Source organism: Frieseomelitta varia, unplaced genomic scaffold, assembly GCF_011392965.1.
Source record: "Frieseomelitta varia isolate USP_RPSP 00005682 unplaced genomic scaffold, Fvar_1.2 scaffold_862, whole genome shotgun sequence".
Classification (NCBI taxonomy): Eukaryota; Metazoa; Arthropoda; class Insecta; order Hymenoptera; family Apidae; genus Frieseomelitta; species Frieseomelitta varia.
This window is the reverse complement of record NW_025110659.1, coordinates 18426-45335: the sequence shown is the minus strand read 5'-3', so window position 1 is coordinate 45335 and position 26910 is coordinate 18426. Positions and strand designations below refer to the sequence as shown.

Below are 26910 nucleotides of genomic sequence, written 5' to 3'. Positions count from 1 at the left end.
TAGTAAAGTATACAGTACAGTAAATATAGTATAGTAAAGTATACAGTACAGTAAATATAGTGTAGTAAAGTATACAGTACAGTAAATATAGTGTAGTAAAGTATACAGTACAGTAAATATAGTGTAGTAAAGTATACAGTACAGTAAATATAGTATAGTAAAGTATACAGTACAGTAAATATAGTGTAGTAAAGTATACAGTACAGTAAATATAGTATAGTAAAGTATATAGTACAGTAAATATAGTATGGTAAAGTATATAGTACATTTGTATTACGGTAAGACACGGATGGATGTCGCCGTTCTACGTTTGACTAGGTTAACTATTAGTATTATGAATGTACTATATATTAGACAGCGGCAGACAAAGGTATGTAGTAGAATAAAGGAAGTGAAGAAAGAGAGGTATCAGTCGTGTATTACGCGGGTAGAGAGAACAGCCACGTGTAAAGAGTGTGAAGAATGTAAAGAGTATAAAGATTCTAAAAAGATTAAAGTGTATATAAGAGTTTATTTAGAATATATAAGAACGTAATGAGTGTGTATGCATGTTGTGTAAATATTACAATAAAGGACTTGTATAATACAGATAGATGGTAGCTAAGTGATTGGTAACTAAGTGATTTGTACTAGATTAGTAAATCCTACATGGTAGCATAGAGTAATTTCTACGTTAGTTCCAATTGTGATTTCTTCATGCTTATGATCGCGACATCAACAATTTTAAACCAAGTGATTTGAAATAAATATAAAGTTTATTAATTTAAAGTAAACATGAAGTCTGCGAACTGTTAATAATTATTGAACTAACCCTTTGGCTACTGTTCGACGCTCAACTATAGCCAACTGCAGCCAACTATAGGTCACACAGTTTTTGATTCGGACAGTTGCGACGATCGCTGGCTGCACGCGCAATTATCGCTCGAAAAACGTCAGCATACCCCGAAACAATAGGTGATGCGCAATTATTACTTCGCCGCGACGAGTTTAATGACAATTATTCGCTGAATGCCCGGCGGAGAAACAGACCTTCGTAATTAGCGTGTAACAGCACGGTGAGTTCGAACGGGCGTATTTATTAAATTTCATGAACGTTTCCGTATCGACGCGTGGCGTTTCCACATTAATTAATTGTTCATCAAACGGAACGTTACAGCTGGCTCGTTTGTAGTCATGTACGCATGGGGCTAACGAGAACTCCGGAACGTGATTTTCCGAAAGCAGCTTGATAATGAACCGAGAAAAAAAGAAAAATCGAAGCTTCTCGCCCAGCGAAAGGGGCCAAGGGGGTGAGAGGAGGGGTGTCGGATCGTGCGAGGTCGGAGAAACCCGGTGAAAAATCACGACAGCGATCGATGAAAATTAATTATCGTCCGGCCGTATTTACGATCGGTTAACTTGCCGATCCCCTTCGAAACGGAGGGCTCGCGCGCAGCATCCCCGAGATAAGCCGCGGCAGCATCCGGCGCGCAATATCGGGCTGCATGTGAAAGAACTGTCTTTTGATGGCCGTCACGAAAGGAGGGAGGGAAAAAGTGTGGAGGAAAAGGAGGAAAAGAGGAAGAGAAGGAAATGCCTTGATACGGTGCCTCGGGGTTCAAGTTCTTGGTTTTCCTTCGTGTCGGCTTCGCTGGCACGGGGGGATAGCTTGTGGGCGGGTCTCAAGGAAAAATAAGAGTTAATGGAACAACGAAAAAGCAGCACCGGCTGGAATGGGCCAAGATGAATGGACCTTTACAGCATGAAACGTTATATCCATTGTACCGTGTATTTTCTCGGCTCGGTGAACGGAGTCGATCGGCAAAGTCGCGTTTCCGAGTCGATGTTAATCGGCTGACATAGGCTTAAAGGGCTTGTGGATATATATATATATGTATACACGTAAACGTATACGAGTACTACTTTGTATCGAACGTTTAATTTCACGATAGTCACAGCCACTCGTCCATTCGTTTCTGACTTCTAGATCCACCCAAGTTTGAAAATGGAAATTTCTTGCAACTCTAATACTCGCCACAACGAGTTTATTAACATCTTTTTAGTTGCAGTCGGTTTAACGGAGCAAATTGAATTCTAACTTCTAATCCTGCTTCAAAAATTGAATCCTAGCTAGCTTAAAACACACGATCGATATACAGGATCGGTCAAAGAGTTGCGTGTTTTTCTAATAGATAGACATGCGCATATAAATCTTAAAATGTAGCCAACTCTAATTTAAATCGCATTGTATATGTAACCTGATGGCTTGTTTTACAAAAAAGGAAATGCACGATCTCGTTGACAATTGTTTGCTTGGAGTTGACTTCAAAATGGAAAATTAAAGAGGAACGTTCTGCACGCTGTGCAAGCTCATAAAAAATTACCTGACACGTACGATTTGCCAAGTTTCACTGTTGTTGAAAATATCAAATCGTTCTTGGTATTGTTTTTCGTCGAATATGAGAAGTATAAGAATACAAAGTTATCTGATAGATGGCCAATGATAATCGAGCAAAAGGGACAATATATACCCTAATAAAGCTTTCATTCTTTGCATTTTCCATAAAGGAAAGGAAATACAGCTAATTTTTGGCCAACCCGACGCATTCAATGTTAAAGCGGAGAAAACCAAGCAGAAGGAGTCGGAACGATCACGGAAAGGACAACGTGGCGCCTCGAATTTATAGAGACTCGTGCTTTAGCCGGTCAGGTAATAAAGAGTTATACGAATCGAATGGCTCAAACATGATCCAATTTCGAATTCCGCGCGAGTACTCGCCGAGTCTCTCTACTTCTTCCGCGCGCGCGCCCCCGCCCGACAGAATTCGATATAAGGTTTCATTGGCGGATCGACGTTAATCGCGTTCAAAACACTTTCGAAGAAGGATCGTTCGCTCCTTTTTCGATTTGGCTTTCGATGCTCGTCCGGGTATACGCTTCAAAATTGCGTTTGCGACTTGTTTCTCCACACCACGGTATCCAACGTTCCAACGAAACTAGTTCCCTCGGCGGACACGTAACTTCCAGTCGCAGTACGTCCTCTCGGCGAGTATATTTTCCAATTCCCTAACGGTGTTCCCGAAAGTTACGCCGGACAAGACCGATGCTGATCGAATTGCTCAAAGATTTCAGGTCGATGCGACACACGAAGAGGGAAAAGAGCAATAAGAGAGAGAGAGAGAGAGAAAGCCAAGTTTCTTTTCCACTGGTAATGGAAACACCATTTGTCCAGAATACCAACGGTGCACGCATTTCCGAAATCCACCAACACGGCTGCTTTAGATCGGAAACACGTGGAATAATATCCGCAGCCGGCGGTAGAACTTGGTTAAGACCAAACGCCATTCGCCGCGTCCGCCTCAGAGCCCACCATTCTTTCCCCCCCTCGGGGCAAATTCAATCTTCCGCTCCATTAAAGGAATCTTATAAGGATACTTAAATTTCCCGGCCAAGGGGAACCGATAAACTCGAAAATTGAGGCGGCTCACGGTTGAAAATTGCACGTCGTCCGCGGCTGCGGTGCCTCATCCGCATTTGTATTCGCGGATGGAACCGGCTAGGTTTTGCCCGGTGACTAACGGCGACCAAACTAACGTAATCTCGGGGACAAGTTCACGCTACAGAGAAGACCGAGCTTTTTACTTTTAAATTATGTCAGGCGTTTGTCAAGCGGTGCGCGAGCGGAATACTTCTGCGAGGGAGCGAGCGTTTTCCACGTCCGTAGCCCTTTTCGTTAGCCCGAAGTTACGAAACGCACGAGTGGAGCGTTGCAGCCCAGAGGAAAAAAGAAACGAAACGAAGGGGACAGGAACAACGGTTGACAGGCTAGCAACAAAACTATTCCCAGAAGTATCATGAATGGCATTGTCGCGTGGGTCTCGCTCCACCGCCGGAAGCCCCCTAAACAGGTCTCGCACAAGACAGACTGCGTATCTACCCCGCTCATCATTCTTGCCCTATTACACGTCCGTGCGTACACGCGAACGCGTGCATACACGCGAGAAAATTTACGCCAGTCGTAAATCGTCGTACGTACGTGTGTACGCGACGATCTTAAAAATTGCCAACGACCGCGGGCATAAAACCTTACGTTGCGTCGTGACGGGAACGTAAAAACCAGAGGAGTGAAAAGCCTCGGCTTGAATTGGTCTTGAAAACTCGTTCGACACTGTGAGGTGTTTCTGCTGCTAATTTCGACGTTATTTGACAATTTAATCGGGAAATAGGAAGGAAAATCGATACGAATCTCCAATAGCATCATAAATTTACATTAGGTTAGGTTAGTTAGGCTTAGGTTAGGTAATAATACTTCTTACAAGTATTAATCACCGATTTCGATGAAATTTGGCATAAGTGTAGTTTTCAAAAAAATATTTAACCCGTATTTTTTTGATCGATACTGAAGGGGCGAAAACTACCCTCAAAGTGGAGGGCGCGGATTGTGTTTTGTCAATTATCTCGGAAATCATTGAAGATACCGTTTTTTATGGAAATTTGATGAAATTAGTGTTTTTTTTTTTTTTTTACGACTAATTTAAGACCATTTTGCGAAAAAATCAGTTGTTTAAAAAATATATTTAAAAAACTATATTTTTCATAAGCTTTTCCAAGTAAATTTTGATAAATTTTCTTGGACATTTGCTTATGAAAACCATATATTCAAACACGAATATATGGATAAAGTGGAATTCTGATTACAAAAAAATTCCTTATTTTCTCTGTTCGTTAAATGTTGCAAATATCTTTTCAGTTCCGAAAAAAAACTGATTTTATTGTCCAACACTTATCGCCGTAAAAAACGTCGCCTTTGGCAATTCTTTTCATTGTACTCGATGTGCTCTGCAGTTTTCAATCAAACGGATCAACGAAATTTTAGCCCACCGATTTTGTTTCGAACGGAAGATAGAACATTTTAACAAATGACAGGCAAAGTTTGACGTTACGTTTGATAATACGCGGTCGTCGGACCATCGAGCCGGAAAATCGACCGCAACGAGAGCGCGAGAGCGTGCGCGCTTTTTACCGCGCGCACGTTATACGTTAATCGCGTCTTGTTGATCCATAATTCGGTCAAAGCGAAATTTCTATCCGGTCAGACACCGCATGGCGCCGGTGTGGTCTGTCAAAGCGTGTCACGACCGTAAACACTTCCCACGCGACGAGAATATAATTTGAACGGTTGCCTGGACCGATCGCGACAATAACGGAGCGGCAGCAACGACCGCGTGGTCCGAGGGTGGACGCGGCGTGGCGCGGCATGGCGCGGCGCGTCGCGACGCCAGCCACGCTCATAATTGCTTCCCGATTAGATACCGTGTCGTTCGATCGGTCGATTTCGGCGGACAGACGCGCGCGTATATCGCGAGAAAATCAACAGGCGGCTGTGCACGCCCCTCTTTCCACGTTTTTTCCGATTAACGCATCGTCCTCATCGGTGGGATGGGACGCGATCCGCGTATTCGGTTTAATATAGACGATGACGCGACCATTCCATTGAATCTTCAAGCTTTACGAATTATATTTCGCCAAAATCTAAATAATTTCGCTAACGGTAAAAATGTTTACAACCATACGTACTTAACTCCAATTGTCGGAAGCCTTCAACTTTAATGCAGCTCGACATTGACAAACAAAATAAAAATATATCTGTTCGACACACTGAACATTTTCTAAATTATTCAAAGACCGTGGGCTTTTTTGCCCATACAAAAAGTTTGTGGTCTTAAATTGTAACTCGTGGCTAGATTAACGACTTATTCATTCTTCCTTTGTTCGATCAAGAAGTCCTAACCGCTCTTCGCGTCTCAGCGAAGCTTCTCACCCACGCGCTTGTTGTCAAAATCGGTCATCAACCCGCGAATCTTTTTTGAAAAACGATCGACACTTCGAATTTATCGTTTCAAGAAACATGATAAAAAAAAATCAGGTTTTGTCGTGTTAATTGAAATAGTTGGATGTGCTGGTAGTCGCCTTTGATTAGGTTCAGGATTGTCGAGTATCGAGGAAGATTGAACCAGCAGACAGGATGACTGAATTGACATGTAAATCAAGATTGAATTCCTTGGCATCTAGATTCCTAAATTTGCATAATAACTTGCGATTTCCTGAAAATAACCTTAATCGACGATATTTACGTAACATTGGGTGAATCTTGGAAAACTGAGTTTTTCGAAAATCCTAAAACAAACGTGTAAATCATCTCCTTGGAACGACCATGAAACGTATGACGCGAGAGGAGGCAATTTTCGTTTCAAATGAAGCCAACGCAGAGCGGGGAATAACAACGGAACAGAATAACCACGCAAAACACGTACGAGCAACAAAACATTACAGGACAAGCCTTCTGTTATTGATTGGTCCACCGAAATTTATGCCCCATTATATTCCGCACCGGAGTAATATATTGCCGCGTAAATTGGACGATAATGAAAATTGACGGTATAATAATTCAGTAAATTACCCAGGAATGGTCGAGTCGCGGACGGAACAACCCCGGACGAACATTACAGGTTGTTTGCGCGTTCACGAATACCCGTCGTCCTCGAACGCGAATCGCCCCGATAGGAGGCCGTGACTCGTCGAATCAAACGAATCGAACCGGTCGCGAACGCGAATCGAAATTCCGCGCTGCGCGAAAACTGCGCCGTCGTTGTCCTCGGGCCATAAATTTCATCGGGAACAAGGTCGATTTCAACGAAGTGAAAAGGGGACAGACAGCGAGACATCCATTCCGTCAAACATCGATTCATGAGGTTCAGGCTAAATCACGATTGATCGCCATTACCGCAACGTGCTCGTTAATGGGGCGGAAATGAAATGGCCGGTTACCCGTGCGTAACAGTGTCGAACTATCCTCCGAGATAAAATCAATCTACTGTTTTATGTTTTCTTAAATCCTTGCGCCGGCAATTGATTGCGGACCATAACGAGTGACCGAATCGTACACAATAATTCGTCGCTTTCCTTCTCTTTTTGAACACGTCGGTATGATATCGCTGGATAGAAATTATTGAAAAATAACAAATTTATTATTTGTTTTGCTTGGGTTATGCTTAAATATAATTGAAACTGAGAAAATATTGCAATTTGGGGCAACAAATTCACGACGTGCGTGGCAAGAGGTTAATCACTTGCGCTGGCAACTGATTGCGGACCATAACGAGTGACCGAACCGTACATAATAATTCGTCGGTTTCCTTTTCTTCTTGAACACGTCGGTATGATATCGCTGGATAGAAATTATTGAAAAATAACAAATTTATTATTTGTTTTGCCTGGATTATGCTTAAATATAATTGAAACTGAGAAAATATTGCAATTTGGGGCAAAAGATTCACGACGTGCGTGGCAAGAGGTTAATCACTTGCGCTGGCAACTGATTGCGGACCATAACGAGTGACCGAACCGTACACAATAATTCGTCGATTTCCTTTTCTTTTTGAACACGTCGGTATGATATCGCTGGATAGAAATTATTGAAAAATAACAAATTTATTATTTGTTTTGCCTGGGTTACGCTTAAATGTAATTGAAACTGAGAAAATATTGCAATTTGGGGCAAAAGATTCACGACGTGCGTGGCAAGAGGTTAATTACTTGCGCTGGCAACTGATTGCGGACCATAACGAGTGACCGAACACAATAATTTGTCGCTTTCCTTTTCTTTTGAACACATCACTGGATAGAAATTATTAAGAAGTAACAATTATTATTTTTTTTAATTATTAAGAAGTAACTTATCATTTGTTGTTTTTACTTGGGTTACATTTAAATATACTTAAAACTGAGAGAAGTGTTGCAATTTGGGACAAAAAATTCTCGACGTGCGTGGCACGTCATTCCAGCGCAAGAGGTTAAATCGATAAAAATCAAAAGTCTCATTGCTCGGAAAAAGTTCCCGATGCGATTTTCCCGGCGAATGAAACCAAACTTGGGACTTTATATGAAAACGTACGATCGTGTGTTAATAAGTGTGTGAAGTGCGTACAAAGACAGAAGTTTCGAGGGCAAGATTTTCTTCAGGTAGTAGCGAATCGTGAGAGTAGTCATGACGCCCTATGACTAGAAGTAATCTAGAAAAGATCTAAAATTTCGCGAAAAATGTCAGGCTGAATCATCGGTTTCGTTTAGAAATATTTGCCACGATAAACCGCGACTTCGGCAGGGTTAATGGGCCGGCCGACCTGCCGAACCTTTTAATCGGCGAGAGCCGATAAATGAATTCCGAGCAGCGGGCCATCTTTTCAGTAAGGATCGGCTTATTGCGAAAAAACGGGGATTATTAGAACTCGAGGCTGGCCATTATGGAATTAACGGTGGAAAATCCTGCACTCGCGGCCCGGGCCGCTGATATTTGCCGTGGCACGTTTAAAGTAAGAAAAACCGATAGATGGGCCGGCGCGGGGGTTCCGGGAGGGCCGTCGGCACAGGTTTTATGCAGTTCCATCGCCGTTGAGTGGCTAACTCGGCCGAGAGAAAAGCCGGATCGGGGAAACGTAGCTGCAGCATTCTCCTTATTAAACGACCGGTTTTAAAAATATAACCGCCGACTTCGAAAACGCCGAGGTCGGGGCGGAGAAATCTAGGCCATCGGCCATTTTTCGTGGCCCGAATGTTCAACAAAACGGCACACACGTACGGAAAGTGGTGGCTATTACGAGGCGTATAATAGATGTACTTAGAAACGCGCAGTTCCTAACCGTTGGCATTGAAAAAAGAAAAAATTTCACAAATGGGTAAAAATTTCTCAAAAGTTAACGACCGACGTGACTGCTTAACTTTCGTCGAACAGTAGAAAGTGGCGATTCGTGCCAATTCCATTTCTACCCGCGATTACCCGTAATAACGTGTTTCAAAGTTCGAAGTTAAGGAGAGGGGAAGGAGAGTGAATTACATCGCTATTTACACCGAAACATCGTCGCACTGTCGATAACGTAGCGTTTTCAAACTTCGCCCTCTTCATTCGATTACTTCGAAATGCTTTAAAAGAGGCAGAAACTCTGAGAGAGAGAGAGAGAGAGAGAGAGAGAGAAGGGGAGCAAGCAAATGTATGCAAATTTCTAAAAGACAGACGTCGATGAAATTCAAGCCCCGTTCCTCTTTTCTCCACCGGCCCCAGTGTTCAAACCCTGCATAATAATGTCCCAAGTAGCGGAGACGTCTTAAAATCTTTAAACAAGATTATACTCGCAGCATAGGGTTGCCAGAGCGCGTATCCACACCTTTCTATCCCTTAAGCTTTCACAGGGTGTCGCGCCACCGAGCCATTAACCGTGAATTTAAGGAACCGACGTGCTACTTGGAAACATTTGAAAAGACGTTTCCAACGATGCTCGGCTTCCCGGCTTCCCGGCTTGGCGGAGGGACGGGGGAGAGAGAAGATGGCTTGGTCACGTTTTACATCGTGCATCCCCCGTCGTAATGGCCGGACCGTGGAATGGCCGACGCCGGTGAATGGGGAAAAGCCGGATGAGCCGGAAGGAACGCGAAGGAAAGAACGGTGGGGTGGTTCACTCTGATCAAGAGGTAAATGAGCGCGCCAGCCTCTCATTATCCGGCTCCGAGTTATCATACGCGTTATTTTCTTTTTTCTTTTTTTCTTTCTCTCTTTCTCTCTCCTTCTTCCCTTTTTCCTCCCCCACCTCTCAACAAGACTTCGTTCGCTGTGGTTTCGATCTCTGCGCGCCAGAAAAATCCCATCTCCACGAACAATCGTAATAATACCAACCGTCTGCTAACGTGGCAAAATGAATTTGATATTCACTCGGTGGTTGAGGTCGTAATCGGTTGAGGAACAAAGAAACGAAAAAACGAAGACTTTCAGAATTGGAAATTCGGATAGCCGTCCAATCGTCTGTCACTGTCATTTTCATCTGGATACAATGCGCGACTGTGCGACGTGTGACTGTAAGAAGTATTATCTAATTGTTGGGAAACGAACAGATTCAAGACACAACCGGTTTTCGTCCGGACAACTTTGTTTACGAGACTCGTTAACCGGAAATGAACGTACGTCGGTATTCTTGAAACGGGGCTTTGTTCCTGGGGCTTTGATCTGCGTAAACCTCGTTGTTAATTTGCTAATTATTGCGTTAATAATATGCGTTAATATGTGTATCGGCGAATACGACCGGGATTATACTTGCCGATTCAATCCATTTCGAGCGATACAATTACCTCTGCGCGGCCGAATAACGTCCACGTTTTTTTCTTTTCGATCAATAATGTAATCACTTTTCAAATAAAATAAATTCGACAGGCACGCGTTTGTGTTGTACGTCAGTACGCTCCGATTTTCACTGATTGGACGAACACAGAGAGAAAGGATCATAACAAGTCATAACCAAACAAAAGCTGAATCGAAAAAAAAAGTTCCATTCACGACATTCGATATCGTTCGATAAACAACAATTTTTCTCCCCCCCCCATCCCCTCCCCCCGTGCAATTATCAGCGACATTACGTGCCTGGAGCAAAAACGCCGCGTGCCCTCCGCAATATCCGCAACATCGATAAACCTTTTGCTTTCCAATCTTTAAGGTTTCATTCGCGTCGCGCGCGTGCAACGCAAGTAACTCGCGATCGTGACAGCAGTTTCAAAATGTTCAACACGTACAAATGTTTAATACCTTAACGTTAAATACCAGAGACTGAAAACCGAAATATTTTGAGATCTGGGTATTATACCAGAGACTGAAACCAAAATGTTGTAAGGTTTTGGTATTATACCGGTATTTGCTCCCATATTATCGTAATATAACTGCTATTTGGGAAATCGGTTTTAATACCGGTATAAGACGATCATATCGGTATTTTCATACATATATTTTATCGGTATTTGATGTCCACAACGGTAAAAATACCGAAATATATACCGATACGGTACCGTTTTACTGACGAAAACACATTTTTCATTTTCTACGTACAGTGACTCTTATTAGTATTCGGACATCTATGCTATTCAAAATATTGTTGTGGATTTTGATTGTTTATAATAGTAAATTTGGATTAATTTTTTAATAATATAATAGAACATTCATTATAGTTTATAGTAACATAAATGTTATTTATTTATTGCACATACTTTTTTTAATATCAAACAATAAACTGAACTATGTCGAAATGTAGCGTGGCAAAAATATTCGAACATTTGAAAAACTATAATATTTGAACCTGAAAATTGTTAACATAAACAATAATTAATATTTTGTTAGGTAGCCCTTAACATCTGCTAGCCGCCAATATAAATAAAATACAAAAAAACTAATAAAAAAGCTAATAAAAATAAACAAAGTGTACGTGTATAAGCGTCATCAAATTTACTATGAAAATACATTTAATCATTGTCTGCTTTTCCTTTTCTAATAAATTAATATTTTATTTACCGGTATTATACCGAAATACATCTACCAACCTAACATCGTTTTAATAGCATCATACCAGTATTCGCACCATTTCGGTTTCATCAAACGTAATCGAATAGTAACCTAAAAATACCGGTAATTTACCGATTCGGTCTCTGTTAAATACTATAATAATAAAATTAAGACTACCGGCGATATTAAGATTAGTAGCAACACGTAATTCGAGTGAGAGTTAATACTATAGTCTAAATTTTACAATATTAGCTTCGTTGCTACAATGGTATGAAGAAATTAATGCAGCATAGAACGTATAAAAATAGTTTTAATTTTATTACATGTACATAATATGTACGTGTAAATATTATTGGCGCCTATATATTTTATCGTACTAAAGCACTGAAAACAAAGAAAAAAATGAATCGGTACAGTCTTCGCAATATGTGAATTGACTTTACTGGTACAATTTTTTGCTTTTGTTCTCGTAATATCTTCTATATCAAATCGTCGCCCAATGCTGGCTTTCCCTGCTATTTTTATCATTTCATGACATAGTTTTCTCTGCGGATGTGAAGAGACATAACCCTCAATTTCGCACTGTCGTAAAAATAAAATATCGTAAAAAGAATAAGTAAAAATCGAAGAAACGCATTTTACTCGAATAAACGAATAAACGAAGGCAGATAGGACATATATTTATATAACTTTTTTCATTATTTTTAGGCGTACAATCAGCTCCCGAAGTTGGTCCCACGAATTACGAAACACCCTGTATAATGCATAATAACAGATCCACGGCGTCTTGGACCAGTCACGTAAAATCAGCGTGGCATTCAACGTGTCCGAAAAGTTGTTCTAATCGTCTCCCGGGCCACGTGCCCTAAACACCACGCGCGAATGATGCGAAACGTCGATTGACGAGGGAACAATGGCGAGCCAGCTTCTTTTCTCGCTTCTATTTTTTTTTTTTTTTTTTTCCCCACTGTTATATACGGAATGGAGGGCATGTCAGGTCGTCGCGAATAGGTGGAAACGGCATCTCGAAAGGCGTGTTCCGGCCATCCATCCGAGAAGGGCCAATAGACCGAGCCGTGTAGGCGATGGTTTACTGCATTCCATGTCGTAGATCCATTGTGGCCCCAAGGATTACCGAGTGGTTCAATGGACGCCCGGTCGATCCAGTTTGCTGTAGTTGTGCTCAGTATTAACCGACTACGGTAATTAAACACCCCCGTGCCCGGTAATCTTTCGTTCCAATAACACGGGACGACGTCTCTTCCCACCTTTCCACTTCCGGTTTTAGTTCTGGCCTCTGTGAAAGTTGCAACGTTCTCTCTCTCTCTCTCTCTTTTTCTCTTGCATTCACACTCTCTTTCTGTCCTTTCCTCTCTTGCTCCCTCGCCTCCAATGCCAAGAAACTTGTTTAATGCTCGTCAATGCCGGAAGTCCATTGGACAAACAACGGGCGCGCACTCGTCGTTCACTCGCGTTCGCCGAGTGAAGCTTAAACTTTGTTCGTAAAATCGTCTGGTTAGAGAAGAGGTGGATGGAGCCTCTTTACGGCGTATCAATTTAACACAGTCCCAAGGAAGCGATGTACATTCACACGTACGTATACACCGGGAGGGAGGGGGAGCGTAGTAACGCTCGTTAAGAGGCATCGATTTTCACGTTGGAATTCCTCCCCCGTGCCGAGCTCATTATGGATTTTACGTCGCCCAAAGTATTTGCTCGCGGCGGGCTGAAGTGACGTTTCAAAGCACGCGGGGACTCTCTCTCTCTCTCTTTCTCTCTTTGTCTCTCTCCCGAAACATCGAGTTTTTCTTTGAGCTGTTCAAGCGACCTGCGCGATCTATTCTTGCCCTCGCGCGACGTTTAAATCGTACGTTTCGCGCAATAATGGCAAACGACAATGCAACAACTATATACTACTGATTCCAGTGTCTCGTGTATCTTTAACGACACACGTTTCATTACACCAAAAACACGCGTTTTCATCTGGTTCTCGAACCACGAGCACAGATAGCACAGACAGCAGCTAAAACGCAAAAGTTCGCAAGAATTTGAAGCTTCACTGGAATATCGTATTTTAACATTTATAAAATCTCGACGAAGAGTCATTTTGTACATTCAACGATCTTTTTACACCTGCACCCGGTCACCGAGCTACGCTGTCGACGCATCGGTAAACAGAAGATGTCGTCACCATGACGACGCGCAATCAGAGCACGAATAGACTCCGAAACGAGCGCTCGTATCCAGCGAGGAATCGTCGGCTAGATAAGAGAGAGGAAGAACGTTAGCCACGAACAAATTGTGGATCGAATCGTGGACATTGAACAAGCAGCAAAGATCGATCGAGAACGAGTTTCAGCCGGCTTCTGAACAGGTGGAGGAAAGAACGTTGGCTACGAACAAACGAATCGTGGACATTAACGTTAAACCTACCGAGTACCCACTTCGCGTGTATCCATTCCTACCGTGACCGGTCAAAGCTATTTCTACTCATAGTTTGTGAACAAAAATCCACAGATACATACAATGTACATACATTTTTAGCATGCCACGGTCACACAATAGATAAGACGGTGACAAAGACAAGAACGAGGCATACTGGGAGAAATAAATACAATGGGTCATTTATCGCAGCTCCTTTAGATGATGTACCATTACGTTTGCCACACTTGCATTACCTTCCATTTGTAACGATTTTATAGTTTCAGAAATTATATAGTTTTCAGAATTAAACCTTCGAGAGAATACTATTGCAAAAGTATATAAATCGTTCAACCGATCAAATCGACCGATCGTGGTAGGTAAGACGGATTACATATTTTTCTCAGAAAACAGACAATAAAAAAGAAAGTGAATACCGAAAAATTCATTGTACATAATGCCGTAAGAAAAGTCTAAACGAAATTTCAAAAACGGTCATTTGGCCCGTGGTAGATTTAGCGTTAAACAGCGGTATTCGACCGACGAATGCACGATCGACAACGAGCTTCTGAATGGCGCGAATCCTTGGTAACTAATTCGAGCCGATACTACCGGAGGCATCAAAGAAAAACGACGTATCTGACCATGGGGAAGGATGTGGCCAGCCATCCGTTCTACATCGACTTCGGTGAATGGATCCGGAAGGGTGGAAGGGTGGAAGGGCGGCTGGTTTGCCTGAATGAATGGTTCCTGAACGGGTCAGAGGGAGGCGTCGGTGGTACTCATTATTAGTCGTGAGCCTGCGCTGTTTCTATCCTCTCCTTCCGTCCGGTTGCTGAGTAAACACTTTGATTTATGTGCCGCGGTACCTTCCCCTTTCCCCGATAAGGATAAATCGACCCCCTATCCCGCCACCCGCCCGGAGGAGTTTCGTGGCTCTAGTCAACGCACACAATCCAGCACCACCTCCAGGCTCTTGGCTCTCCTGTAAATTTTCCCATTCTACTACTCTCCTCTCCCACTATCATCTCCTTCTCATTCTCTCCTCTCTCTCTCTCTCTCTCTCTATCTCTCTCTGTTTCCGTTCCGTGTACACTTCGATTCGTCTCTCTTTATCCTCGTCTATTCTTCAGCCTCTCCCGCTCTCTTGGCCAGACTCCTCCACTCGATGCACCAACAAGCTACATCAACAATCACGCTCTGTGCACACTCTCGACACTGTACACGCACAGTGGATTCTCTCTCTTTTGCCCTCGACGCTATCTAGATCTATCCATCCTGGTTCAACGGTGGTATATCGTGGCTCGTGTACGTGGTTATTACACGGTTCCGTTGCAACGGCACGCCTGTGCAGCCAGACAACAGGGTATCCAGCGTGCGCCCGCCAGAAAACAGTAGGAGCCTGCCAGCGACACCGGTTCTCGGGCTTTTAACGAGGCACGCGGATCGCGGGGAAAATCCAGGAAGCGGAGGCGTTTCATTGGCTGGTGTTCTCTTCTGAGCCGGCAGAATGACAGAAAAGGAGGGGGAGGGTGGAAAAAGAGAAGAGAGAAAGGGGAAGGTGGAACGAGAAAAATTTATTCGACCGCACGCGAAACGTTCCGATACGTTTTCGATCGATGTAATCGCGTCCAATGTCGTTGAATTTTAACGGGACCAGCGAGAGAGCCACTCTCTCTCACGGGGAGTGCCATAGATTTTGACAACGTCGCCGTCTCGTAATGACGAGATTGCCCCCCAGAACTCGTGCAAATTTCACCGGGTTGCCATGTTTTTCTACTGCAAAGCGCCTGGCTTTTGTTTAACGAACAAATTACGGGATTGTGCGCCGACAAAAAAAAAACACCGCCGCGTGCCCGTTTTCCCCGTTTCGCCCGTTGTAAAATTACACCGTGTGTTTCCGGTTACACACGCGAAGACCCGCGCGCGTAATAACTCCAACGAGGCGTCATTATTTCGCGAGATACGTCGTCTGAATTATCACCGACCACCGCGAGACAACGGTACGATATTTCGTACGGCGTACAGCCGCCTAACTGTTCCGTTTCTTGGCGAGAATCGCGAGCTCTTCCCTTATCGACCACCGAGACCTACAAACCACGACTCTCTGCCCTTACGTTAACGACCTCCGAGAGAGATAAACGAGCCGAGAGGACCAACGCTGTGCTTGGCGACGAAGTTCCTCCTCCCCTCTCCCCTCCCAAAAAAAAAATCACCGATTGCAGACCGCGGATCGAACGATATAAATCGCAAAAATTCGCGTAGCGCGGATTCGTGCTTCGTTACGTGCGGACAACGCGTAGAATTTTTTTCCAGAAAGCCGAGAGTTCAACGCGACAATTTCCAGCCAACGTGCAAACACGATTCCATCGAGTTCCTTGATTTATCGTGGCTCGTAAACACGATTACCACCGCGGTATCGTCGGACACGAATAGAGAGAGCGTGCACATACGGACAACGAGGATCCAAGGGGGTGAAGGCAGGGGAAGCGGGGCCGTTTCTGTCTGACGGAAAACGCAAGTTCATAAATGGCACTCGCTGTTTAACAACTTTCGCAGAACCAACAACCGAAAAGCAACTTGGCTTGGTTTACCATCAGCCTGTTCCCCCCTCTCTCTCTCTCTCTCTCTCTCGGCCTGTATCGCGCGTGATCGTTGATCCGCGAGAGCCCCAGGAATCCTCCGGCGCGTGAAATTTCACTTGTGAATGCATATCGTTCGAAGCGAACACTTTCCGACTTTTAACTCGACTCGTTTCGTTCGCGCAGCGGAAAATATCGAATTCTCATATCTCGATCCTTCACGCGCGATTCGAACGCGCGCGGTGAGTTATCCCTTTCGCCACTTTATTTTCCTCCACCTCCCGCTATAGATGCTTCGCTGCTATTTTTTCTGTTTTCTTCTTTTTTCTTTCTTTTTTTTTTTTTTTTTTTTTTTTTTTTTTNTTTTTTTTGTTTCTTTTTCCACGTAGCCAGGTTAGTTCTGCTCGCAGCCGACCGATATTGAATTTTCATCACGCCGGATTACCTTTCCTTTTTGTTATCGGCTATCCCATATTGATTAATGTATCCATCTGTTTCTTCGTGCTCGCGCTTCCTTTTTATTGTTTCCCGCCGCACCTTGCTATATCCCGACGCCGGGCATCGGCCGATTTTTATTCCCCCCCACCCCTGCCCGCCTCGCCGTATCCGCCTTCTATCCCGCGAGTTTCCATTTTATCCGCGGACCACGGGACCGATAATGAATATTCAAATTTCAGGCGAGATTCTCGCGGCCGGCTCGGCGCGATACAAAAATTTAAGAGTGATGGTCTTCCCGATAGACGCGCCCCGTCCGGAAATTCGATCTATCGTCGATCACGCCGATTGCCTCGAAATACCCCGGCCAACGTTTAATTTCCTAATCGAGGCACACGTCGTGGTCGGTTACAGTACACCAAGGTTATTCGAGTTTGCGCGGAAAAACTTTGGTCAAATTAAAATTCGACCTCGAACTTCGCGCGTGGTAATCAAGTTTTATTTTTATTTATACGTTGTAATAATTGTTGCGAACGACACTCAACCTCTGGAATGACGTGCACGTCGAGAATTTTTTAAGTATATTTAAACGTAAGCCAGGCAAAACAAATGATAAGTTTGTTACTTCTTAACCCTCCGACTACTGAAACTAAGGCTTCTATGGCAGAGTCAGTTCTGACTCACACGGATCTCACTAATATACATATTTAGGGCCGTCCGGACGGCTCACCGATAGTGTACAGAGTGTGACGGTCGCTCGAGACTTCACCGATATTGTACCAACGCAGTGACAGACTCATATAGGAACATGTAGTATAAGGAACAAATAGTCACATGAATAATAAAGTTATATATATTTACTATACATTTATGTCATTTACTGTCAGGAACGTCTTGTGCAAATTGAGCGAAAGAAGACAAAGAAAAATTGCTCGTTGGCAATGCGTCAACAAATAGAAACAACGGAAAAAAGTAATAAAAAGAACAAAAATAATAATAAAAATAGTAAAATATTAAAATAGTGCTAAAAACTAAAATCTAAATAGTAAATACAAAAATGATATAAAATACAAAATACAAAAATAGTATAAAATACTAAATACTAAAAATAAAAATAATACGGGCTATTAAATACTAAATATTAAAACAATAATAAAAACACTAAAATATGAAATAAACTTTGAAATAAAAAAATTGCTTCGATTTGCTGTACAAGTCTTTCTTCCTCAGAACGTTACAAGAAACTGATTTTTTTCGTCTTTAGTCGTCGTCACTTCGGCAATTTGGCAAACACATGATGCTCGTGCGTTAGTGCGATCACTAACACAAGCAACTCCCAGCACAGGTCAAAACTGTGACTCCGGCACAGTAAGCGAAGGGTTAAGTATATTTAAGTATAACCCAGGCAAAACGAATAATAAATTTTTAACTGCTTAATCATTTCCTTAATCATCCAGTGATGTCATATCGTACGAGTTCAAAAGAAAAAGAAAGCGACGAATTATTGTATACGACTCGTTACGGTCCGCGAACCAGTTGCCAACACAAGGTGTTAACACAATAATTTGCAATAATATTAGAGATTACTCATCCTCCCGCCAGCGCGCGAAATTCTTTTTTCCAATTCTAATCGTGAGAAATCGAGAAGCGTTCTCTCAGCTGTTCGCGCGAGCTTGAAACTTGAGCAGAGAACGACCGTGAGGCATTAGCAGTGGGACAGAAGGACGTACTAGACGAGAAACATCAGAGCCGAGAATGTGAACTTACGATAACTCGATAAAAGGAGAGGAGCGGGTATGATTAAACGCCGCCTCATTTGCGCGACACGCTCGGCCATACGTTACTCGTTCAACATTCCGTTAACGACCGAGTTCAACGTCCCATCCTTAATGCGCGCTTTAACGTTAATACGCGTAATACTCGACGCTTAAAACCCACAGAGGCAAAGTAGCGGAGGTCGTTATTAGTCTGACGGTCGTCCGACTCGAGTCGACCTTATCTACTGCGTGGCCGCATATCTGACGCGGAGAGTGTACAGGTTTTATCCACTTCGTACGTTTTCCAACAGAACCATTCCAAAGGAGCTTCCATTCTCCCGTGATTGATAGTGTTTCCGCGACGTTTCGTCTCTTGCTACCGATCCGTCAAGTGCCGCCGCGACAATTTGATAACGTTACAAATTTCACGTCTGGCGCGATACCGAGGCAAAGAACCTGCAACCTTTCGGAAGAACGAGAGAATGGGAGAACGCGTGCAACGTGAGAGAGAACCGGATGACTTTTATTCTCAAAAACGTACGTTTCCACGACGTTATTTTTCGGATTTTTAAAAAATCACAAATTGCACGTGTTTCAATCGCCGGGATATAAATTCACGGAGACGCAAGCGTCTAGCTAGCTGAATTAATTGCCGTTAAAAATTGCGATTAACAAATTCTATTTCGAACGTTTCGTTTTGCACGAGAGCATCGGATAAAAAAAAAAAAAAAGTTCACGGCAGAGACAGCTTCCACGAGAATTGTTCCGCGAGTTGATAGTTTGTCTAGATTTTTGTGCAAAACTTTCGGACAATGAAAATATTCAGTGCCGAGAATCAGAGACTCGCAGAGAGATTGATACGATGTTTCAACGTCAGAAATAAAAGAAAAAAAAAAAAGAAAAACAGAAAAGAAAATGAAAAATTCAACGCCGTGAAATTCTTGCAAATTCTTTCATGTGTGTTACTCTACGTTGGTTTCAAATCCCATCGATACGATCGAGTCTCGTGGCTGACGAAATTTCAGAATGTCTCCTAATACGCGTAATATTCGCAGAGAGCGTGTACCACGCGAGATAGTGTACAATACTTTCGCGAACAACTGTGTGCTGCCTATTTAATACCAGCGAGCGAACTTTCAACCCCCTACCCCTGAAAATTTGTTAAAACGTTTCCAGCTGAAACGTTAAAACTGCAAGCGAAAAACAACGAGACAAAGAGGTGGGGAGGAAAAGTTATCCGCGAGTTGTAAGGACGCCATGACACGTATAAATTCGCGAACCGCTATCGCGAAAACGCGGCACGTTCCCCGCTTGTAATTCGTGTTGGCGAGCTCCGAAATGAAGGATCTCTTCTGGAAAAAGCGGCTGACCCGTGAGCGCGCACCAGCAACTTACGAGATTCGATTAGAAACAATCGATTCGACTTGCACGCTGGCAGGCGAACTCTCGTCACCGCGAGATTCGACAGAAAGATCCAGCGCAGCACTTCGCCGCCCCGAAATCTTTCTTCGAGATCGAGCAAGATCGCTCGAATCGGTTTTATTACTCTGACGGGTGTGGTCGAACAAATTTCATCCGGTTTGCGGCGAGTTAACCTTGTCCACGCGCCAATGTTGATAAAATGAAACGGAATACAATGAACGCGCGATCTTGATCGAACAATTTGACACGCGACCATTTATACTACTATATCTGTCTCGGCAACGCGCAACGCTCGTCAGCAATTGTTGCATCCTCCGTTGCGTTTCCCCCACTGTTTGCATTGTTTCATCGTTTTAATTAAAATTAAACTAATTGCTCTCCCATCGAAACGATACGCGAGGGAAAAGAAGAAAAAAAAGAACGGGAGAGGAAGGTAAACGGCGGACCAATAACGCGAGCAGTGTATATAAACGGCAATGAAATATATCGGTTATAATTGCGTCATTCCGGTATTGTTTGCCCGATGGTTCGAATAACGATCATCGGTTTCATCGTAGATGTACGCTCTCCAAATATTTGTTACATTCGGACGTGGAATCACGACGTGCGCGAACGTCGAAATACACGCGTGAACTTATATATAAAAAAAAAAAAAAAAAAACATCGTTGAATGTGCACGGCCGCGCTAAATATCCTCCCGCAAAACGACTTTTTTACTTGTTCTTCGTTAGGAAGATGTCGCGTGACGTTCACCCTTGGCAAATACCGAGCTCGGATCCGGGAGTTTCAGATCGTAGAACAGAAGGGGAGGGTCTTGCACCGCTCGAATTAGATATCTAATGTATTCAGCTCGCGTTAGGCCAGGAAATTAAAGTTCACGAGTGACGGGTCGCGCCAACGACTTCCGCAAAATCAACGATCCTCGTTACTCCGCCGCAACGTTTCATCAATTAGCTTCGTCGCTGGCGATAACGCGCGCCCGCGGATCATCGTAATCCCTGGAAATGTATCTCGCGCGACGTGACACTCGTTACGCCCTTTGTCCACCATGCTTTCTCTCTCTCTCTCTCTCTCTCTCTCTCTCTCTCTCTCTCTTTGTTTGTCCAAAAAACAGGAGAAGAATGAAATATACGCGCATATGTACAGGATGTTCCATACAAAGCTAACCGCGCAATTTGCTTTTAAACCTTTGCGCTGGCAACTGATTCACGGACCGTAACGAGTGACCAAACCGTATACTACAAATAATTTGTCACTTTGTTTTTTCGACCTTGTCGGTATGACGTCGCTGGATAGAAATTGCTAAGAAGCAATAAATTTATTATTTGTTTCGCCTGCGTTACATTTAAATATACTTAAAACTGAGGAAATATTGCAATTTTGGGATAAAAGATTCTCGGTGTGGCACGTCATTTCAAGAGGTTAAACTGTACAGAGAAGAATGTTTCAAATAAAACTTACGTTATTTCGAGAGGGACATCTTACGGTGACCACGAATCTTCTGTTCATGCTTCCGAAATTTCAAGGTAACCTTAGTTTTTTTTTTTTAAATAAAACTGTATATTATTTAGTCTTGCAGCTGATGTCAAGACGAATTTGACGATCCAGATGACGCGTGTTTCATAGTCATTTAAAGCCACTCATAGCAAATAGTTTAAGAGAAAATTACGTAGTTAATTTCACATGAAACAACCTGTACATATATATTATTATACGATTTAAAAAACGAAAAATGTCGGACACGGAGATGAAGATGGTAGGACGAACGAAGTTTAAATTCGTTGGAAAACGTGAAAGAAGAAAAGTTCCATCGAGTTGCATCGGGCTTCGCCGATGGATTAAAGGGACCAAGAATTTATCCACCGCGTCGGAGAAATACACCGGAGCTATCGACTTTCAAAGGCGTCCGGACGACTTTATAATTCCTCGTACATCCAAGAGTTAATCCTTTAATCCAATAACGATGAAAGCGACGTTCGGTGTTCGAACGCACTTGAATTGAAATCGGAAAAGGCGCCTCGAGATCCTTCGAAGCCGAGAGCGATAAGGAGAGCTTCTCAAAGGAATCTGAGGGAAATGGAGCGGTTGCTCCATTTCAGCAGCCGCTCAAAGAAGAATATAAATGCTAAGTGTCCATTCTCTATCTCCCGTCCCCCCCCTCTCTCTCTCTTTCTCTCTCACACACACACACACATTCCGCTTCTTGATATTCTTTCGCATCTCGAAATGTACACAACGTTTCGACAAGTCTAAATGACAGTCGATACATTTCCAAGAGGGACAGGGAGATATTTGTCGGATTGATTTCTCGGGTCGTGACACGAGTTTGTGGTGAATTTTGCTAAATAATTCTTCGACGGGTCGTGAACGATGAATCTCGTATGTCTAGTCACGTACTCTGACTTTTAAAAGTATCTCTCCCCTCGTTTCATAATTAATCAAGACGCAACATTGTTCTTCGCAAGAATACGATAGACTTTCTTTCGTTTGTAATAACGAATTATATTATGCATACCTTGACGAAAGAGCAACACTGTTCCATTTAATTAAAAACTACCACGAGTTATATTATTGTTATCAGTATGATCGTTTAATTTGTTTAATTTAATTCTGGTCACTGTGGTCATCGTTTACCACTGATCACTGCTGATCCCCGCGGCATCCAACGTGTTAACCGCGACACAGCTATTATTTGGGAGACGCGACGAATAAATTGACGAATAAAAACAAGACTCTACCCTCTCCGAGAGAAATGTCACGGAAATAGTCTTGGTACTATACGACGCGCAAAATCGCCTCTGGAAATCAATGCGAGGTCGTGCAAACGATTAATTCTCCCGAAAGACAATTATTCCTCCACACCTGACGTAACGACGCGTTCTCCATTAGTGACATTAGACGGCTCCGTAGTCGATCCGTTGCAGAATTACCCTTCCATCGCGTTGCTGTTAACTTCCCACTTACAACTCTCCGCGCTCCCTCTAATCAATCCCGGCGGTGAATCAGGTTTGTCACGGTGTCAGGGTCGATGATATTTCGAGAAAAATCGACGATCGGGGCTGCGTTGCTCAAGTTTCGAATTAACAATGCCGACGCGTTACGTTCAAAAATTTCGCACATCCGCGACTTAATTTAATCCGAGAACCGATTAATTCGAGCCCTTCCGATTCGATTTTTAACATCGTGGGAATCCTACCGCCCCGCGAAGAGGAGAACTGGCCTGGCAATTTTCACTTTGTTAATTTTCGGGCTCAGGCCTCGAATATGGATCGACGATCGACGCCGAATCGACAACGGCAAATCGCGCAAACTGATACGATCCATTGGTATTTTAATAAACGCCGATGAAATTCCGAATGATGAAAATCTACTCGCGAATTCGCCGGGAACGATCGCGATGAACATCGGGGAAATTGGAACGAACATCGCGGTGTATCGATTCGGGCGAATTAAACTTTTGATTCGAGTAGAAACCCGGCTGGGTGAAACGCGAAAAGAGTGACGTCAGGAAATTTAAATCTCTGTATGTTGGACAGTATCTTAACTACGTGATGCTACATATATACAATTATATTACACAATATGATATATAACTGTGTATATAATTGTGTACACAATTATAATTATAATTAGCAATTATATTAATATTACAGTGTCTAACCCAATAATCAAAATATACTTATATGTACATTTAATGTTAATATAACTGTAAATATACATATATATATATATATTTTTTTTTTTTTGATAGTCAGATTAGACAGTGTAATAGGTTAGATTAGGCAATATATATAGTATGTATATAATTGTACATAATATATTAATTGTACGTACATTACATTTAAAATTTATATTAACATTATATTGTCTAACCTATGAACCATGAAAATAATTATATCATTCACTGAAAATTTCTCCTTCTTTCACACACAGTTGATAATTCGAAGGAACAATATAAATTTAAAGTTGAGAGGAACAATGTTTCATACGAATCAACCTAATAAATATAACGCGTGGTAACCCCATCTACGGTGTTGTAGAATCAAGCGGACTTTAAAATTTACAACAACTTAAAAAAATTTACAACAATTTAAAAAAGAAGACTTTCGCAGTTCCCTCCCATCATTTGTCACTTGTAAAACAAACTATGGCAAACTTCCGCCCGCGCGTTTAATCCTCGCCGTGAGAAATTAACAAACGTATCATTTAAAAAGCGTCATTGTGATAAATCACCGCGGAATAGCAAATTAGCTTATCTAAGATCGGACGTCTGATAGATGAGTTATTTCGAACGGCGTGCGAACAAATCGTTCGTTCAACGTCCTGATGGTGAAAAAGGAAAAAAAATAGAGGATCCGCTCGTATCCACGCGCGGTGTCTGTTTCCGTATCCGCAAACGTTTCGCTGACCCCGATTCGGTAATGCAAATAACAAGATAAATTACAGAGTGGGCTAGCTCGTTTCCATGTTAAAACACACGAAACACCGGAATCGATTGGCCATCGAAGACACCAGTTTGGTATCGGCGTCGGTCGATCGCGTTTACCCTCGCCCCGATCTTCCTCGTTTCGGCTTATTCAGCCGCTCCACGGTCGGTCCTCTCGAGGCGTAGTCGTGACCCGGTTCACGCTATTCAAAAGTTAGATCCGGAAGTTAACTTTACACTCGAGGGTCGACCGTCTGCCGGACGGGCTAATTTCGACGATGCAGCCCGTGTAATACGCGTACGTGGCTCGCCTGACTTTCGAGTTGCTGCTCCGAAAACGAAAATAATTAAAATTCATCGAAGCCCGGACAGATATCCGATTTCCACCCACCATCTGACAAAAATCATCGTCACTGCGAGTCGATCGAAATGATTTTCACGAGAATCTGTGTCTCCCGAACTGTCCCGAAGATTAAACCTCGCTTTTGTTTAGCAATCGAAGAAGTATCTCTCGTTGCAACTATTTCCACCCAGCCGCTATATTTTCTACCGCGATTGTATGGCTACCTCGAATGGCTATATCGTTTTTATTCCTCGGTACACGTTTTACGTATTAGTATTGATACCGATGATACTGATCGTATCCCGTTTCGATCGACCGGTATCGACACCGGTTCGGACAGACGGTGCACAAACGCCATCGATCAAACGTCATCTCGCGATCCTATCGCCCCTGGCAGAAGGGAAATGGATTTCATTGGCAGGAGATCGCCGATGTTCCTGTCTCTATTCACAGTCTATCTACGGCCGGCTATTATGATAATTAACTTGCAGTTTTGGTCGACTGAATGGTAATCGATATCGACGAGCCATAAAGTATTCCTGGCTCTATGAAGCGATATTCCGATGTTCAACTTCACAATGTTTATATTGAAGCCTGACCGAAGGTGATTTTCAAGCTTGCCACAAACGACACACTCGATCGCCACTTGGTGCGATGCGTTGGTCTTGTAGCGAGGTAATTTTCGAATGACACGATACTGTTTACAGTGGCGGACCTAGTTTCTCTTGCAATGGTCTTCTTTGTGAAAACAAACACGATGCATCGACGAAATCTACTTCTGTGCTAAATAGTTTGCTACGTGTAATAGTAACGTGCACAGCAGCCATTTCTAATAATGAATTATTATACGATAATGATACAAATAATATGAAAATTATTTATTCTTCATAACTCTGCATTTGAATAGAATATAAATGGCTCGAAAATGAGCGTCCTCTCCTAAGTACTTACGAAAGGATATTTCGTAATTTTTCTAACAGACTAAGCACTGGAATAACAAGAGCGTCGATATTTTAACATCTCGTCACACTGCTATGACTATTTATGGAGATAGATTTTGTTAATGCGTCATTCGTTTTCACGCGGATATCGCCAGGGAAACTAGATGTGCTTGCGCAATTACAGAGAAACAGATAAAAATGTAAAAATTGTAGAAATTGTTGAGCCAGTTGACACGTAAAATAATTTAGAAGCTGGTACTAATGTTACAGACATAGCCGAATTCTCCGTTAAAACAACAAGAAACGGAACTAAATGTCGACCGTCAGTAACAAGAGTAGCTCGTATCGAACCGGTGGCCAGGATTTCATTAGCCATTGGTTATTAAACTTCCATAACGAAGGGACGTACTGTCCTCTGTGCCACGGTACATTCTAACATCCGCGTCGTAAGTTGCAAACTGGCCCATAAATCCGGCAACGATTTAGCCCGGACGGAGGCAGTTTGAATTTTAGAGAAGCACGCAATAAACCACGTCAGCACGAACGATCGTCCGTTTCGACGCGCGTAACAAGCCGAAAGAAAATATCGCGGCCGCTTTATCGCCGATATTTCCCGGCGAGTTGTGTTTCCGAACTTATCTAAACTGATTAATCTTTCAACTTGTTAACCGGATCATCCTCCCCGCTGGAAACTTCCACGAACATCAATTTTAATCCTCGCGAGTGTCGGAACGATACAACATGCGAAACTAGAAAATTCATTAATGAAGAAGAAAATGATTCTGTCCAAGGGGATGAAAATTTCAGGCAACGAGATAACGCGTCGTCTTCGGCTAGCAAGTTACAATGGGCAACGTTAGCTAAGAAAATCGTGGAATGAAGGATTTCGAACGATTGTCATGAAAGCATCGAAGGCACGAAAGAGATATGAAAAAAGTGGATAGCCATTCGTTCATAGCTTCTGGATGAATGCTCCTGAGAATATGCCTGAATACTTGTCTAAAGTATTCGTGCCTCTATCGAGTGGCACTCTGATCGCATTTTAAAACATTACGGAACCGCACGATTCTATCAACTCTCTAGCCAGTTATTAAATTAATTAAATTTATAACATTTGTACTATAAAATCGCACTGAACAATTGTTTCGAACAATTGTTTGTTAAGTCTGAAGGTGTTGACGACACGATCAATCATTTTCATTGTTTCCGGTAACCGAGCCGGTCGTTCAA

General features: G+C 42.8%; 1 protein-coding gene across 1 annotated transcript in view; it reads right to left on the bottom strand.

Annotated features, from left to right (window-relative positions):
- Positions 1-26910, bottom strand: part of LOC122536674 (Down syndrome cell adhesion molecule-like protein Dscam2) — an 81528-nt gene that overhangs the window by 44813 nt on the left and 9805 nt on the right. The gene's annotated exons all lie outside the window — the stretch shown is intronic.